We start from the raw sequence: 18,502 nt of genomic DNA on the forward strand, positions 1-18,502 counted from the left end.
TTGCATGCAGTACACAACGCTATGTCTGTGCACCATGAAGCCCCCCTCAAATAGTAAAAGAATATATCTACACAGTACACACGGATCCTAGTCATGGAATTCACGGCGCTACATCCATGTAATCAGGGCGCAATGCTTTTTGAATGAGATGACCGCTCCTACATGGCGCTATAACTTAGCAGTCTGGGCACTATCTTCTACGCAGGTTAAAGATATACATTTTAAGAGGAAAAGCAACGGTCCAAAATAAATAAAATAATTAAATACAATAAAAACTAAACTTAGCTTATCAGGATGAGGCATGTCCTGCGCCGGCGGCCGGTTCCGCGTCACAGCACGTCTCACTCCGAGTCCAACGTGACAAATCATTGGCAGGATACCGCCCCCAGTCGCATCCAGGCCTTTTGAAAGGGCATGGGACGACTGTACGTCACCGCCCGAAGAGGAGCCTATATGCAGACTTCTGCACTAAACTAGGCATGCGCAGCATTCCTAATGTTATGCAATGGACTGGCAGTGCTAAATAAAAAGCGCCCCTGGCTCGCAGTTGCGCAGTAGGAGTCCACTTCTGGACTCCTGCTGCCACCGCCTGCGTGCATGCACTGTGTGTGACGCATGCGCACGTGAGGCTGTGAAGCTGCTGCCAGCACAGGCCGGAAATGTAAACAGACAAGAATTGGCTCTGGTAGGATGAGCATGCAAGCCTTCGAGGGTTGCTTCTTATCCAAGGCATTTCAGCACAGCACAATCCATCGAGAGGTGGTCCGTTTCTGCACAGCCTTTCCCGTCTTCGCTTGGACATACCCCACGAAGAGTTGGTGGTCCACCCAGAACTCATTTGTGTTGTCAAGGTCGACCAATGCTTTTTTTGGGTCCTCTCAGTGGAGTCGCTTCTCTTTCTAGAGGGATGTGGCGGAGCGTAAAAGGTGGGCAGGGTGAATGACTGCCCTACATTAATGGGAGTGAGGACTTTTGGCAGTCTGCGAAGATGTTCAGGTATGGAGGCTTAGATGACAAAGCCTGAAGCTCACTGACCCTCTGGGCAGATATTATTGCCACTAGGAAAGCCATCTTGATGGTAAGGATCCTGAGAGGACAATTGTGAGGTGGCTCAAAGGGAGCACACGTCAGAAAAGTGAGTACAAGATTAAGTTACTACCGAGGCAGGACGATGGGTGAAGGTGGAAACGTGTTGCAAGCCTTTTAAAAACCTAATCAAAACTGATCTGGCAACCTCAGAATGGATGAGATAGCCGAAAGATAGACCTTTAACGTGCCTAGTGCAGAGCACTGCTGGGTAAGAGAATTAATAAACAGAAGCACCTGTGAAAGGAGTGTCAGAAAGAAGTGCACACCATGTTATAAACATGCCTCAACGGCAGGCATATACCATTCTGGTAGAGAGATGCCTGGTTACCAAGATAACATTGCAGACTTCGGGCGGAAGGTCAAAAGGTGTCAACTGTTGCTGCTCAATTTCCATGCATGAAGGTGGAGCATTGGCCGGTTCGGGTGGAGAACTCTCCCCTGCTGCTGCGACAGAGATCTTCCTGAAGAGGCAGCCTGATTAGGACCGATGGCCATGCTGAGCAGTTCGGGATACCAAACTCTCTGAGTCCAGTCCGGAACCACAAGCATTACTTTGGCCTGGTTGTTCCGGATCTTATTGAGAACTCTGGGCAGGAGTGGTATGGGCAGAACTCCACTCGAGATGAAAAGCGCCTCCCTGCAAGAGCTGCCTTGGAAATTCCAGTGTGCAAAACTGCTGACAGTGCGTGTTCTTGGCAGTGGACAACAGATCGAATCCACCGGTGAAAGAGACCTTGCACCACCTTTAGATAGAGACGCCACTTGTGTTCTGCTAGACATCTACGACTGAGTTTGTCTGCCTGGCGTTCAAAGAGCCTGCCAGGTGTAGACTCACCTGACATTCCAGCCATGTTCAGTGACGCAGGGCCGCTTGACATAGGGTCCACGAGCCCACTGTGCCCTGTTTCTTGCAATATCACATGTCGGTGGTGGTGTCAGTGTACACCTGCAGTAGTCTTCCCTTGATGGAGGGTAGAAAGGCTTTCAGTGCCAGCTTCAGAAGGTTTATGTAGAGTCCGGAGACCAGAGGACTCTGATCTCCACTTCTCCTAGATGGCTGCCTCACCCCAGGAGTGACACATCTGTCACTACAGTCAGATCTGGTTGGGGGGGGGGTAGAGGGGTCTGCTGCTGACCTCATTTTGGTTTGTTAACCACCATTGCAAATCTTTTGTAGTTTTCACCAAGATCTGGACCATGTCAAAGAGATTCCCCTGATGCTGCAACCATTGGAAAATCAGGTCTCCCTGCACAGCCCGCATATGCGGGCATGCGTCACAAGCAGGATGCATGAGGCCCAGCAGCCTCATAGTCGGTCTCACCAAAACCCAGGATAAAGGCTGAAACATCGGTATTGTAGCCTGAATATCCTAGACTCACCATTCAGGAGGAAAAGCTCAAAACTGCACTATGTCCAGAACAGCTCTGAAGAAAGAGTGCATCTGAGAGGGAGTGAAATGGGACTTTGGCTTGTTGATAGTAATCCCCAGCAAGTACAGGAGGTCTGCCATAGTTTGGTGGTGGGAGACGACTGCCTGGGCCAATCCTGCCTTAAACAGCCAGTCATTGAGATAGGGGAAGACTGATGCTCAAGGGCCTGTGTGTGGCTCTGCTATCCTTGAGTCCGCATTGTTTTGCAAGAGACAGTGGTCATAGGGCCTGCCCGTAAGCAAAGCTTGGACATCCCCTGAAAAGCCAGTCATCCTGAGCCAGACGTGGCTCCGTAAGGCCACTCCCTAGAGAGTTGGTCATGTCCTTCCCATTTAGGATCGTGAATATAGCTGCATCACTACTGCCTGCCATAGCTTGCGAGAGTACAATCCAGGCCTCCACTGAACTATGAGCATCACCTGCACAACCAAATCCCATAGTGCATGGGAGTAACAGCCCAAAAGGGACGCAGTGTTTACAGACCGCAGTGCCAGGCTGGTGGTAGAAAATATTTTCTTGCCTAAGGTGTCTGCCTCTTGAATTCTCTATCCAGTCGGGTGGTAGAGAATGCACCAGAATTTTCACGGGAGGCCTGGACCACCAAGCTCTCCCGGGCAGGTTTGTGCATGAGAAATTGGGGTCCCCAGAGGCAGGGCAATGGCGGTTGGCAATTGTCCTGGTAACAAGAGCTCATGTGCAGGGTTTGGACGAGGTCTCAAGCTGAACACCTGTACGGGCTTCGTTAAATGTGAGAAGAGTTTCTGAGATGGTCACTCTTGGCTGAAGCACCTCTTTAAAGAGGTTAGTCTTGACTGCCACTGAGGGTAAGCTCCCTCCCCCATAGTCATAGTAGGAGGAGAGACCATGCCAGTATATATGAGAAAGTGTCCAGTCCACCAATTCCTCACACCAGTCGATGTTGGGGTCTCGGGGTTGGTATTCTTTAGGGTCCAGTGGCCCCTCCAAATCTTCCCCAAGTCCTAGCCCACAGAAATAGGGTTCAGGCTCTGGCTTGGAGGGCATGGCTCCATTTGGCGTCTGACAATGCCCCATCCGCTCCGTGTCAGAATAGGGGGCGAGAATGGGGATGACGCTGCATCTGCATTAGTGCCCCTCCCAAACCCGCAGGGCCTAATGGTTCGCCATCGTGGACGGGTGCCAAATACATAAAACTCTTTAAATAAATAAAATATGAGGTGCACGGCCTCATAAAATTTGTAGAGTTGGATGGGGGTTACTCTGACTCCTGAAAAACTCGGGGAGGCGCGGAGCTGGGTCAGACACAGGCTCTACCGTGGAGCCAGACCTCGAATGATGACACTCCCTTGTATTGTTGGATGACTTCAATGGACGGGGCCAAGTTGAAGACCTCTTTGACTTCCTACTTTTTTTTCTTTTTGTGGGACGTAATGGAAGACAACTTTGAGTGTGATGAAATCTAGGACTCCGTGACTGTTCCAGGGACCTTTCCCTTGACTGTGATGGAGACCTTCAAAGCATCTCACCTTGAGTGGCAAGGAGCTTGAGGGATCACTCCCTCAAGGTCTTTGGGTGCATGGCGAAGCGCAGAATTGAATTGAGTACTTGTTTAGCGCAATACCACTCCCAAAGGAGCTGCCAGGTGCTGATGCGGTCTTCACGTCATGGTCATGCTCAAGGCAGCAGAGCCAAACAAGATGTGGGTCCTTCAACATCTGTCGGTGACAGGCGCCGTAGGGCTTGAGCTGGTTTTCCTAGTGGACATCCCTGTCACACCAGGAGAAAGATTCTCAAAAAAGTATGTCAAAAGTCCTAAAATGGCCAGTCAAAAAATGACTGGAGGTAGCTCTCTCTGGATCTGCGTTGACTGGCACGGAAAGAAAACAACTGGCGTCAGTGAGCTGGGATATCGCCTATTTAGGCATTGTGCACGTCACTTCCGGCACGGACGTGGAGACAACCCAAGCCACCTACCAGCGTACAGGGGTACTGCTCACAAAAACTTTCCGGATCCAGTCTGACACCTCATGATAATTCTAAGGTAAGGACTTTGCGGCTACAAGTCTCTATCAGGTTTACAAAGACATTTTTATGACTTAAGACAGATTATTGTGAACAAACCCGATTTACAGAACCATTGCCCTAATCTTAGACAGTTTTATTAAATCAGGTCCATCAGTTTTACAAATGCTTTAAGCCAAGAAAGACATTCTTAAGAGTCTTACTTTTTGCCAGGGTAAAACCCTTTGTTTATTACGCCCTATTTGTAAAACAAGCCATACACATTTAAAAGAGATGAATCACGCTAGAATTACTACCTCCTGCTCCCTATTTTGACATACTAAATTTGGGATTTAATATTTCTCTTCGTGGTACCATATAAGTTATGAAAGTTGTACACTGTCTGAAGTTGTAGCTTGTATCTGTACTGAATATGGGGCCAGGGGGAGCAATACCCATTTTATCTGCATTCAGAGGGAAAGCTATCGGGTGAGGAAGATAAATGGGAGGTCCTTTGAAGAGTACACTCAGTGCAGTCTAGCCAGATGAGAGAGAAAGACTTCAAAAGGAATTCCATAGGGTTTCATATTTTGTTTGAAACGTTTTTGACTATCCAACTCGAACAGGTTCTGGTATGGAGGAGCTGGAAGTTCTGCACCTTTTCTACTTGCTGAAACTCTGGATAAAAAAAACAGATTGGGAGTTTGCACACTTCGGTGTGGAATATATGAGATGGAGTAGTTTCTTTTCTGTAACTCCAGTTCTGTAGCAGGGGTATCTCTGTTATAGTCATAATCTAGTGAATAGTCCAGCCCATGTGCGTGGACCCCGGAGCAATCAAAAATAATCTCTTACAGTGTCGAAACAAAAATGCAGAACTGCACATACACTTGAGAGAATTTAAAGACATATAATGCAGCCTGTAAAAGGCTACACTGTCCAGTACTTCAGCTAGAAAATCCACCAAAAATCCACAAAACAGCAAAGTCTGTCCAGCTTTCCCTTGCCTTCAGTATAAACCCCTCTGGAAGATAGAGAGGAGGACATGGACAGACAAGCCCCATAGGCTGCCATTATGTGGCTCAGAATAGGATACTGTGCCTTTAAGAGAACTTTCCAGAACTTCACAGTATCCCAGAATGCCCTGCAGGTCTCTCTTACTTTCAGTTCTTTTTGAAGGCGTAACACTCCAGACCTGTAGCATTCATTACATGATCATCTCTCCACCGGGGAGGAGAGCGGGCGCTTATGACTATAACAGAGATACCCCTACTACAGAACTGGAGTTACAGAAAAGGAACTACTCCTTCTGTAGTAGGGGATCTCTGTGTACAGTCATAATCTAGTGAATAGAATGGCAAGCCCATCCCGACACCAAAGCGGCGGTGGAGAAAAGAAACCAACACCACTATTGTGCGAACAAATTCCGCAGCGAAGCCTGTCCAACCTGAGCATCTGCCCTGGCATCAGCGTCCAGGCAGTAATGCTTAGCAAAGGTATGAACCGACATCCAAGTGGCGGCCTTGCAAATTTCTGCAATCGGCACATTACGGAGCAAGGCTGTCGTGGCAGCTTTGCCCCTGGTGGAATGAGCCTTAGGCTTACCTCCTAAGGTCTTATTAGCTTTCTGGTAACATAGCTGTATGCAGGACACAATCCACCTAGAGATGGACTGCTTAGAGGTCGAAAGACCCGTCCTGACCGATCCGTAATTGATAAACAATTGGTCTGACCTACGAATATCTTTGGTCTTATCCAGATAAAATTTCAACACCCTCCTAACATCCAGGGAATGTAAAGACCTTTCCGCTGGAGATGAAGGATTCTGAAAAAACGTAGGCAAAGTTATAGTTTGGTTGACATGAAAGTCAGAAATAACCTTGGGAAGAAATTTAGGGTGAGTACGCATAACAACCTTAGCAGCATGAAATACAGTATAAGGTTCATTACAACACAACGCCTGAATTTCACTCACCCTGCGGGCCGAAGTAATGGCCACGAGGAACGCCGCCTTCCAGGACAGGTGCTGCAACGAAGCCTTATGAATGGGTTCAAAAGGCTCCTTCATCAGACTGGACAGCACCACATTCAATTCCCATGGAGAAGGAAGCCTGACAGGAGGGAACACTTTCTTCAAGCCTTCCAAAAAGTCTTTGATCACAGGGATCTGAAAGAAGGAAGTCTGTGAAGGGCTTTTCCTGTAGGCAGTCAATGCAGCGAGATGAACCCTAATGGAATGAACATTAAGGCCAGATCGCGCCAAATGTAAAAGGTAGGGAAGGATGACATCTTCCTTGCACGTCGTAGGGTCAAAATTCTTGGACACACACCAGACACAAAACCTCTTCCACTTGTAAGCGTAGGACGTCCGAGTGGAAGGTCTCTTCGACTCCTTCAGTATGTCCATGCAATCTTTGGGCTGATTCAAATGGCCATACTGCACTACCTCAGGAGCCATGCCGCCAAACTCAAGGACGAGAGGTTGGGGTGCACCATCTGCCCCCCGAACTTCGTGAGAAGGTCCGGCCTGCACGGCAACCGTATGTGTGGAAGGAGGGACCGGTGTAGAAGGTCCGTGAACCACCACTGTCTGGGCCATTCCGGAGCAATCAGGATCATCCGTGCCCTGGACCGGGACAGTTTGATGAGCACCGCCGGAATCAGGGGGATGGGCGGAAAAGCGTAAACAAAGCTGTTCGACCAGTTGCTCTAGAGTGCATTCCCCAGCGTCCCTTGCTGGTAGTACCTGGAGGCGAAGTCTCGGCATTTGCTGTTTTCGGCGGTGGCGAACAGATCTACGTCTGGAGTCCCCCACCTTGCGAAGACTTCTCCTAGTACGTCGTCGTTTATGACCCACTCGTGGTTTTCCTGAATCAGTCTACTCAGTGCGTCCGCCTGAACATTCTGTACACCTGGCAGATGGGTAGCCGTTATAGTCAATCCTCTGGCCCGAAGCCAGTGCCAGATCGTCTGCGCCTCCCGAGACAGGGTGCGCGATCTCGAGCCCCCCTGCTTGTTGAGGTAATACATCGTGGTCGTATTGTCCGTCTGTACAAGCAGAGAGTTGGTCCGGAAGGATGGATGAAAAGCCTTCAGTGCCAAGTGAACAGCTCTGAGTTCCAGGAAATTGATGTGATACGTGGACTCCGTCTGAGACCACGTGCCTTGGATCTGTAAGTCTCCCGAATGCGCTCCCCAGCCCTGGAGAGAAGCATCCGTCACGATAACCTGAGTAGGAATGTCCTTGTGGAATGGAACCCCTCTGAGGAGATTCTCCGCTGAACACCACCACTTCAGAGACTGAAGAGCATGCAGGGACAGCCGTATCCTGTCGTCCCAAGATCCTCTCCTCTGGTCCCACTGGTCCTCCAAGCACTCCTGCAGAGGCCTCATGTGTAGTCGTGCATGAGGAGTGAGGAAGATACAAGAGGCCATCGACCCCAGTAGAGAAGACACCGTCCTCACTGTTGTAGATGGAGCGGTCATAAGAGCCTGAGTCTTCCGAAGGATCGATCTCCGTCGCTCCTCCGAAGGAGACACGCTTGCTGACAGCGTATTGATGGTGGCTCCCAGGTATTGAATGCATTGGACCGGGATCTGGACAGACTTGGACATGTTGATGTGCAACCCCAACTTGTTCAAGAGAACGCACGTCTTCTGGAAGTCAGCTTGAGCTTCTGAGAAGGAGGAGGCCTTGATCAACCAATCGTCCAGGTACGGGTAGACAAACACCTTGTCTTTCCTGAGGTGTGCCGCTACCACTGCCATGCACTTCGAGAATGTCCTGGGTGCAGATTTCAGCCCGAAAGGCAGCACTGTGTATTGGTAATGGTTGGTGCCGACTTGGAATCGCAGAAACTTCCTGTGCTTGTACGAGATGGGCACGTGGAAGTACGCATCCTGTAGGTCTATGGCACAAAGCCAATCCCCCTGTTGCAACTGAGATAAATCTGATGCAACGACAGCATGCGAAACTTTTCTCTGCGAATCCACTTGTTTGTCTGCCGCAAGTCCAGAATGGGCCTGAACTCGTTCTTTTCCTTCTTGCGAACCAGAAAGAACCGGGAGTACAGACCTCTTCCTCTTTGAGACAGAGGTACATCTTCAATCGCCCTTTTCCTTAACAGGATATCGGCCTCCGCCTGGAGCTCGCGCAGTTGATACTGCGAGCTGACCGGAGGGATCGCTGGAGGAGGACTGATGAATCGAAGACTGTATCCATTGCAAACAATATTCAGCACCCACTTGTCCTGAGTAATTTTTCTCCACTCTGCCAGTTAAAATTGAACGCTTCCCCCCACCGGAGCGGGTAACGGATGACGGGGAAGTAGCCGCTCAGGGTCGAGAACCGGCCGGGCCCTTGTTCGCGGTAGAGGACTGCTGTCCACCTCTACCCCTCTGGCGTTTCTGGAAGGGTCTTCAGGACAACAGCAGCAGCAACAACAGCAGCAGTTCCGAAGACTGTCCTCTTCCTTTCCCTTGCGAACCGAACCGCCGTTGGACCTGGCGGTAGGGTTTCTTGTCTTTCGGCTTTTCCAAGCCCACAGCCGTCAGGGTGTCCGCCTCTGCCTTCATCCGGGCCATTTCGTCATCTGCATGTTTACCGAAGAGCGTGTCCCCGGAAAACGGCAGATTGGCCACTCACTGTTGCGCCTCAGGCTTGAGTGACGTAAGCCTGAGCCACGCATGGCGTCGTTGGTTGATACCATGGCAGTAGCCATGTGCGGCCAACAAGGAGGTATCCGCCGCGGCACTGATGGCCTGGTTCGAGACCAGCATCCCCTCCTTGACGATTTCCATGAAGTCCTCCTTCCTGTCACGCGGCACAAGTTCCGCGAACTGCTCAATGGAATCCCAAAGCGCACGGTCACATCGTCCCAGTAATGCCGAGTCGCTGGAAGCCTTCATCGTAGTGGAGGAAGTCCCACATGCCTTCCTTCCCGCCGAATCAATCCAGCGGCTCTCCTTATCCGGAGGCACGGTGGAGGACGGGGAGGTAGAATGTTGTTTCTTGGCCGCCGTCACTATCACCGAGTCGGGTACTGGGTCCATCCTCAAGAAGGCAGGGTCCGAGTCAGGTGCCCTGTATTTCTTCAAAAGTCTGGACGGGGCAGCTTTCACCACCGCAGGTGTAAGAAACAGCTCTTGCGCTGGTTCGACCAGTCCTGGCACCAAAGGTAACAGAGGGCGAGACAGGTGCTTTTTGTGCAAAGTTTCGAATATCACGGACGTCGTAGGTGTAGGAGCCGTCACCGTGATACCCAACTTCGCAGCCCCCCCTCAGGAGAACCTCCTGGAATGTACCGATGTCGTCGATCGGAGACACCCTAATGTCCGGGGAATCGGACAGAGTAGGCGAATAGGAGCGGGTCCTAGAAGTCGCACTGGACCTGGATCTATGCCTCCTATGGCATCGCCTAGAACGGGTGGAGGACCTGTGTCTGCTCCTCGATCGTTCCCTCCGTCTGGAGCGCGACCTCTATCTTCTGGGCCTCGGACGGTCAGCCGGAGCCTCCGGGACGGTCGACTTACATGGTTCCTTAGATTTAGGAGTCTTCTTGGGAGGGGTCGGGAGCGTGGGCAACGAGACAGACCTCGCCGGAACCGGTGGGGGCTTTTCAGGCGCAGTGGCCCCTGGCCCTGTCGGAAGAGGAGGCAGCGGAGGCAACGGAGGAGGGGTAGGAGCCCTCGGACGCGGACCTCTAGGTAATGGAGGAGGAGGTGTAACAGACTTCTTCGGAGTATACACCTCCGAGTGCAACGATCCTGGTGACCCACCAACCTTTCCAGACTGAGGGGAGCCCCCCACAGCCCTAGGCCGCGCCGCACCATCCCTCGGTGCCGACGAACGGTGACCAGACCTCGAACGTCGGTCCCTCGACATCGAACGTCCCTTCGGCGTTGACTGTCTCCTCTGTCTCGGTGTCGTACGCCTGCCATGTCTCGACGTCGACCCGGACCATCTCGACGACGCTCCTCTATGCCTCGACGGCGATCTCTTGCGCCTCGACGGCGACCACGACCTCCTTGACGTCGCCTTAGAATGACTCGACGTCGACTTCGTCCGCCTCGATGTCGACCTCAACCGCTCCGACGGCGATCTCTTCCGCCTCAGCGGCGACCTCTTCTGCCTCGACGGCGAACGCTTCCGCTTTGACGTAGGTCTCGACGACGAGGATCCCCTCGACGACGATGATGATGTCTTGCCTCTCGACGGCGATCGACGGTGTCGCCCAGTCGGCGAGTGCCGATGCCAGACCCGTCGACACCGAAAGCTCGACGTCGATGTCAAAGACAACAATGAAGATAATGTCCTGGGGGTCGACAGCGGCCTATGCAGGTCCCTCGACGTCGACGGGCGACGTTTTCTCGACCCAGAGCCCTGGGGAGACGGGGAGCGGGCCTTGGACCTCCCTCTCGACGTCGTGGTGGGTGCCACCGACCCAGAGGGAGAGTGGGTACGCGTGCTGGACTTCCTGCCTCTGGGGAGCCCCCCAGAGGCCTCAGCATGGGCAGATGAAGCCCCTCCAGACCCACCTTGCGCCCTCAGTCTTCTTTCTTCGAGACCCTGAAGCCTGATCTTCACTCTGTCTTTCAGGGTCCTGCCAGTGAAGCCTTGGCAGATCTCACACTCCTCAGGGATGTGGGAAGAGGGAAGGCAGAGGATACAGACCTCATGGGGGTCTGACTTGGCCTTCTTCCTGGAGCACTCCGGGCATTTGTCAAATAATGCAGGCATTATGGACAACAAAAGGGTGCAAACAGCCAAGAAGAAGACACCAAAGTACTTTAAAAGTACACAAAATCGAAATTAGTGAAAAAACACCAACAAAACCCTTGAAAAGGGAGAGCTCAATGCTCCAGGGTCCTGCTTGCAGGAGCCGGAAAAAAGAACTGAAAGTAAGAGAGACCTGCAGGGCATTCTGGGATACTGTGAATTTCTGGAAAGTTCTCTTAAAGGCACAGTATCCTATTCTGAGCCACATAATGGCAGCCTATGGGGCTTGTCTGTCCATGTCCTCCTCTCTATCTTCCAGAGGGGTTTATGCTGAAGGCAAGGGAAATCTGGACAGGCTTTGCTGTTTTGTGGATTTTTGTGGATTTTATAGCTGAAGTACTGGACAGTGTAGCCTTTTATAGGCTGCATTATATGTCTTTAAATTCTCTCTTACGTGTCTGTGCAGTTCTGCATTTTTTTTTCGACACTGTAAGAGATTATTTTTGATTGCTCCGGGGTCCACGCACATGGGCGGGACTATTCACTAGATTATGACTATACACAGAGATCCCCTACTACAGAACCAAGTCGCTGGGTCTTGGGGTTGCGTTTACTTTCAGGTTGTCACCAGGCATGGCCTTATGCGAGCTTCCTTCAATGGAAACCTACCTTAAAAAAAGAGTTATTGGTGGGAATTTAGAGCACGATCAATACGTTTTGCAAAAGATAATTTGCAAATGTATTTTTAAAGCCACACCCCAGCTGTGATCTGGCCTGCTTCAAACAATAACACATTCAACATTCTGCCATTGTTTGTTTCCACTTTCAACCAAGAGCACCTGCTCTTGGCCTAACGGCTAGGGCGCTCGACCTCGGACCTGGAGGAACTGGGTTCAAGTCTTGGTAACGACGCTAAACATCCTGTGATTCTGGCAAATCACTTAATCTCCCCGTGCCTGACAAAAATGAATGTGTGTCCTCATGTAACGTAACTAGTGCTATGTAAGGCGCTCTGATACCCGATTCGGGTCAAGTTCACGTTCCATAAAACTCTGCAAAAATAAAATGAAAAAAATCATAAGTATGTGCAATTCTCAGATTGAAGGGGCAGTAGTGCACACATGCATAGGTTCGTGCAGCCGGACTACAGGAAAGACTGATGGGTGACTCCAGAGTAACAGCCTACAGTACTGCACCCCGTTGAGGAAAAAAATGTCTCCGACTCCAGGTACTTCTATTAACAAAGGGGGGCAGGGCAGTAGCCTGCTGTGAAAAATGTTTTGTGATTCTATGGAAAGTGTTTTCATGAGTTGCATCCTTTCACTGCGGAGATCAAATAACTCATTTTTTTACCCATTACTGCATTGTTTCATTTTTTAGCAAACTGTGATGCGTGTAATTGTTCCTCATCACTCGGTGTTCTGCTCTCTCACATTCTCTCGATTCCCCACATGCTCTTTGTACTCACAAGTGACTGGAATTAGCTAATATTAGGGTGACTTCTTCCACCACATAAAGGAATGTGTTTAGAGCCATAATAAGTACTATTATCACAACTTAGCATACTTATGGAGGACAGGAGCAAAAATTGATAGTTACGATAGTGACTAGGCAAATGTATCTCTGATCCGGCGAGCTGAAAACAAAATCAGGGTCAAACGTTTAGTTTATATCAACTAAAGACTCACAGGCATCTGCTCTGATCATCATTCTCTGGAATCTGGTTCTGAATGGACGGTGGTGGACACCAGAGAGAACTCAAGGAGTTGCATAAGGTACTGCACCATGATTACAGGACGGACATATGTCTGACTACAGTCTTCCAGTAAGCCTAAAGTACTGCACCCTGATTACAGGACGGACATATGTCTGACTACAGTCTTCCAGTAAGCCTAAGGTACTGCACCCTGATTACAGGACGGACATATGTCTGACTGCAGAGTCTTCCAGTAAGCCTAAGGTACTTCACCCTGCTTCACAAAACACCTCTCTAGTTACAACATAAGCTACTGCAGCCTGCTATGGACAAGATTTATCTCTGACAACTACGACTTCAAATGAACGTACTAAGGTATTACAGGCTGCTCTGGAAAAAGATTTGTGTCTGAATCCTGGGAAAGTGTTCGATTGTATTAGTTGCAGCCTTCATCTGCTGAGAAATGTATTTTTCGTTTTGCACATTGCTATATCAATTTCCTTTTAGCAGACGGTAGAGTATGTTGTTGTTATTTCTGACTTCAGGGACACCTAGTAATGAGCAAGGGTACTATAATTTGTGCCTGACTCTATGAGAAGTGATTTGATTTCCTACGTGAAATCCTTCTTCTGCCAACATCAAGCAACTGTTGATCTTTGTGCACACTGATATATCATTTTATTTTTATCAGACGGAAGTGCTTATTATTGTTGTCCTCATCACTTCATGTGTACTGCTCCCACACTAACTCTCCACTCCCAACAAGCTTGTTTGTACATAATTTGCTGGAGTCCTGAGATCTAAGGGGCGGCGGTGGCCACCTGTGTGACATCACTGACCTCTAGTGAGAGTCTAGGGTACTGCGCCTGCTAAGGAAAAGATTGTGTCTGACTCTTGTGGCATCTTGTAACGCCGATAGGTACTGTACCTACTAAGGACAAGCATTGGCATAACCAATAGGTCTTGCTTTTGGGACTTATAAGTATTTGGGGGCATATTATCAAGAACGGCGATAATGGGCTTAATGATATGCCCTTGTGAATTCCCATAGAAGCCCAGGTTAACACCAGAACCTGGGATGCTATGGGAATTCACAAGGACACATTATCAAGCCTATTATCGCCGCTTTCGCAGCAGTTTCCTGCCGCTAACGCAATACTTTTATCGCTGTTCTTGATAATATGCCCCTTAGTTATGCAGCACAATATCCTTGGTGCAACAACATTAACTGTTGCATGGCTAAACACTTATAAGGTCCCAAAGGCGAGACCTATTGGCTATGCCAATGCTTGTTTAGAACTTGGGCCCTGCTTGTAAGTGGAGACAAAGTGGGCGTGCTGGTGAAGGACGCACAGCAAGACGCATTTATAGACAAACACACGTTGTGCTATGCTTGTGAAGGTCATGCTCGCAGCAGAGCGTAGTGAATGAGCTTGTGACCTGAGACAGATATTGCGCATTTCTTAAAAGTGAGCACTAAAGAATCTATTATGTGGTGCTGGCATACTCCAGGGCCACGTCATACGAAATAATGCCTTTAAGCAGAGGACAGACCTGTGGCCCGCCGCAGATTACGTCGCCGCTGAAAGGCGTTTATGTATTCTGCAAAGGATAAGTCTGGAATAATGGCGCACAAGCGAGATACCTCATTTGTAATGAATGTGAGATGCACAATTACGTTGCACAGACACAGCTCAGGGGTCCGTGTTATTTCTAATGAAGTAAGTGCCAAGTCCTAGGTTGGTGGGCACGCAGCCGACATCCAGACAGCAGGAGTGACGTCGCCCAGAGCCCTTGTCAGACTTGTCTGCCATTGTAGAATTCAACAAAAATATTTTTCTATTCGGTTCTACCCACCCCTTTAAACTCCCCCAAAAATCCAGATTTCGCACCTGAGAAGCACCACATAGGATGGAGAACTGCGCTGTTTGTATTGGCTTGTCCGTTGCGTTTTCCGTGGGTATTAGGTGACAAGACACTAGGGCGCCCCTCTCGCCCTGCAAGCATTCGATTTTCGTGAAATTCAACAATAGTAACAGAGGCCCGGAGTTTGGATACGGGATCAGTGAGCGGCCTGACAGTTGTTCTATTGAAAAATCACAGCACGCTAGCTACTAACGTTCCAACTTAGGACTGAAGCTGTTATTTTATTAGTATTATTTTGAGGCACAGTGAGGATTCCGGGTGCTGCTTTTTAGGTCTCGCCTAGACATAAGCAAAGCGAAGCTTTGCTGTCTAGGGAGACAACTAATGTCGCCGCTTTTCTGGGAATGGTGTGGACATCAGACTGTGACGAGCCTGTCCTGGAGATTGCAGCTCGTGAGCGCGCACGTTGCGTCACCCTGCCTGATATTCGCATTCACACAAAGGCTCCCGCACGCATGCGCACATACACACACTGCATACACACACACGCACCCCCTTTAACAGACACACGCGCACACCCCACCCCCACTCACCCCTTCTCCTCCGCAACACACTCACCTGTTCGGGCGGACCGGGACTCGATCAGGAGCCCGAGGGCTCCTCGGACAGTGGCTTCTCTCTCGTCTCGCGCCGCGATGGGGGCGGGACTCCCGGTTGGGGCCGCGCTGCGATTGGCCGGCTGCCCAACCGCTTCCGGGTCGCCGCAGGCAGCGCGGCGGCCCGGCGGGAACTTGATGAAACTCCCTGGGCTGCAGTGGTGAATATTTCATTGCGGGAGCACAACTCGCATTTTTTTGGTATTTTTTCATTAATTCATTTCGCGGCCCATGCTTTTTGTAATCGGAACTAGAGATGGACACCAGCGCAGGGCTGAAGTCCTCCAAGTCACTCCCACGACAGGTTTGCATAGCGCTTACTACATCAGGCAGTCGTCAGAGCGCTTCGTATACATGTTCGGGCAGCTATCGGGTCCAATGTATATTTAGATTTGCACATCTCCGTATGCAGGGCGTGGAGTCATGTTTTGGGCCATCGGGTAAGTAGGAAGTTGCACTGCGGTGCATTACACGGCTGGGACAGTGTTCTGTTTCTGTTGCTGCTGTATGCTAAATTTGTTGGCGTTATGGGGAGCAACCAGGGAGGTGCCCCTGTCTTGGGGTGCTGTTGTGGTAGTCATATCAGTGTTACTGTATTTATGAGATGCTGAGGCTATTCCTACATAATTAAAAATGTGCCACATAATTCCCCCTCCCCCCGCTGCCCTGTTTACAAACTTCAATAGAATACTTACTAGTTAGAATACATTAAAAGCACTGCCACGTGTCAAACTCTGAAGTGGTATGCTGTTTAGCCACAATAGTGTTCAAATTGACCTCATAGTGAATCAGTGTGGGACAAAATATGCTGCACATTGACTCTACATGTTACTCCAAACTGACAGCAGACAGGCATCCGATCTCATGCCAGCAGGAACGGAACACACATCAGAGTTGTCCTGAGATGTTTCTTGTTGTCTGAAAACTGCAGTCTGCTCGCTTTGCCCTCTACAAACCTGGGGGCGGGGTGGACAGGCGTGCACATAACAGAGGCAGGGTTACCTCCCTTACACTACATGTCCTGGAGCTGTGGGCACAGCACACCAAACAACAAATGGACAACCACCATCCAATAAGAACAGAGAAACACACCACCCTTGGCTCTGGAGACAGTGCTGTTTGTGCGGAAGGGGCACAGAAATTGCAATTGTGTGTTGCACAATTTTTTATTATGCACGTAGCAGCAAACACCTGGGTAGGGCAAATGCATGAGAGCATTTGTACAAGGTTTATCAGGAGCTCAAGTATTTAAAAGTACTTAAAGATGTGATAAACTCCCCAGATCACACAGGGTGTGCCTTCAGGGATGCCGTAATTAAGCCCAGTTATCAGGTCTTACAGTATGCAGTTCAGCCACTGGATGGGGGGTAGGATTTGTAAAGTGTGCCCAGGATCACAAAGTGTGGTCATGCAGCGTTTTTATTGTATACTGGACTAATAAAACACAAAATGGCCAGTATACCAGTCAAATTGCCCTCCAGTAACCCAAGGCAAAGCAGACACTCCCTCCAATAGATCATGAAGCACACCCAGCTGCCTCCCATTCTGGATGCATCCATTCCCAACTTAGCACTGCACTCTCTTAATGTGCAGTGTAAGTGCTTCTTTACAGGCATGTCATATTTAATGTACAATGTTAGGGCTTATTTGCAGGCATGTCAAATGTATGTGTTGTAACGTGCAGTACTAATACTTTTTCATTTGCATCGCCAAGAACTCAAACTTTCTCTAATGCGAGACCTATTGCATTGCAAATGCTTGTTCTATAAGGTAGTTAACATTTAGAGGACACTTTTGAACTTGTGGAAAAGAATACGTTAAAGAGTATAACCTAAAGTGTAAGCACTGCAAATCAAAGGCACATCTTACAACTTAGTCATCAAAAATGATTTCGGATTCAATAACCCATAAAACACAGAGCAGCAAATTAAAAGATATCAAAACAATCGATACAATGTAAAAGCGATAGATACCATCAGACACAGACAGGATGTCAGTACCACCAACATAACAAGCATTGGCCGCACGGCCGTGAAAGCGACGCGGCCATGAAAGTGATCGAGGTGCGTGGGTGAATGAGTGCTGCAAGTTAAACAAGCATTGGTAGAAAGAAAAGGGACAGTTAGCACCAAGGTGGAGATGAAGGTGAGAGAGGGGAAGGAAGCAGACGCCTCGAAGGGCGGTGGGGTCAGGGTGACGAGAGGCACGCGCCTCGCGCTGAAGGAAAAACAAGCTGCAAGACGCACTCTGTGGTGGGGGAGGGGGAGGAGCATTGGAGCGAAGCCCGCTCATTAAATGTCTCGCCAGAGCAGCGCATGCGCTGGCTGAGGCGAGACCTAAAAAGACTAAAATCTGGGTACGGGTCGTGAAGAAACTAACAAAAATACTGCAGCTTTCTACAGAAAGAATGTTTACCTGACTCTAGGGACCTCTAGCAAGTACCTGCGTTACTAAGGTAATGTGACTTGCTACAAAGAGTATTTGTGTCTGACCTTAGGGGTCGGGTTTTGATTGGATGGGTTGTATCTTTTTACTACTGACATCAGAAAATTACTTTCCATTTTCCACATCACCATTCGGATTTTATCAGATGTCAGAAACTGACTGCCCTGCTTCCAGGGACCACAAGTACCCTAAGGTATTGCAGTCTGCTAAGAAGATTTGTTTGTACTAAATGCCTTCTTTGACACTGCATTTCTGGTCTCTCCTGTGTTACAGATCCTTCCTTCCCCCTGCTTCCCCGCTATGTCACAGTTTCCTATCTTATCATCGTGTAACCTCTATTCTGCCAACTATGTATACCTTCGGGTCAAGTTCGCGCTACATAAAACTCTTTAAATAAATAAATAAATCCTTTTCCCTGCGTGAAAGTCTTGTGATAAACGAAAAAGTCTGGGTCCACAAAAATGAGTGCTGGTGGTTGGTTACTAACCACAGCCATGACACGAATGAGTGAAAGGGAGGGATGCCGAATGACCAGGGAGGACTACGATTTGAGAAGTCAAACAAAGATGGACTCAAACTTCCATTGTATGATAAGTGTTGGGGATAATTTGGGCAGACACT

The sequence above is a fragment of the Lissotriton vulgaris genome, unplaced genomic scaffold, assembly GCF_964263255.1.
Source record: "Lissotriton vulgaris unplaced genomic scaffold, aLisVul1.2 SCAFFOLD_260, whole genome shotgun sequence".
NCBI lineage: Eukaryota > Metazoa > Chordata > Amphibia > Caudata > Salamandridae > Lissotriton > Lissotriton vulgaris.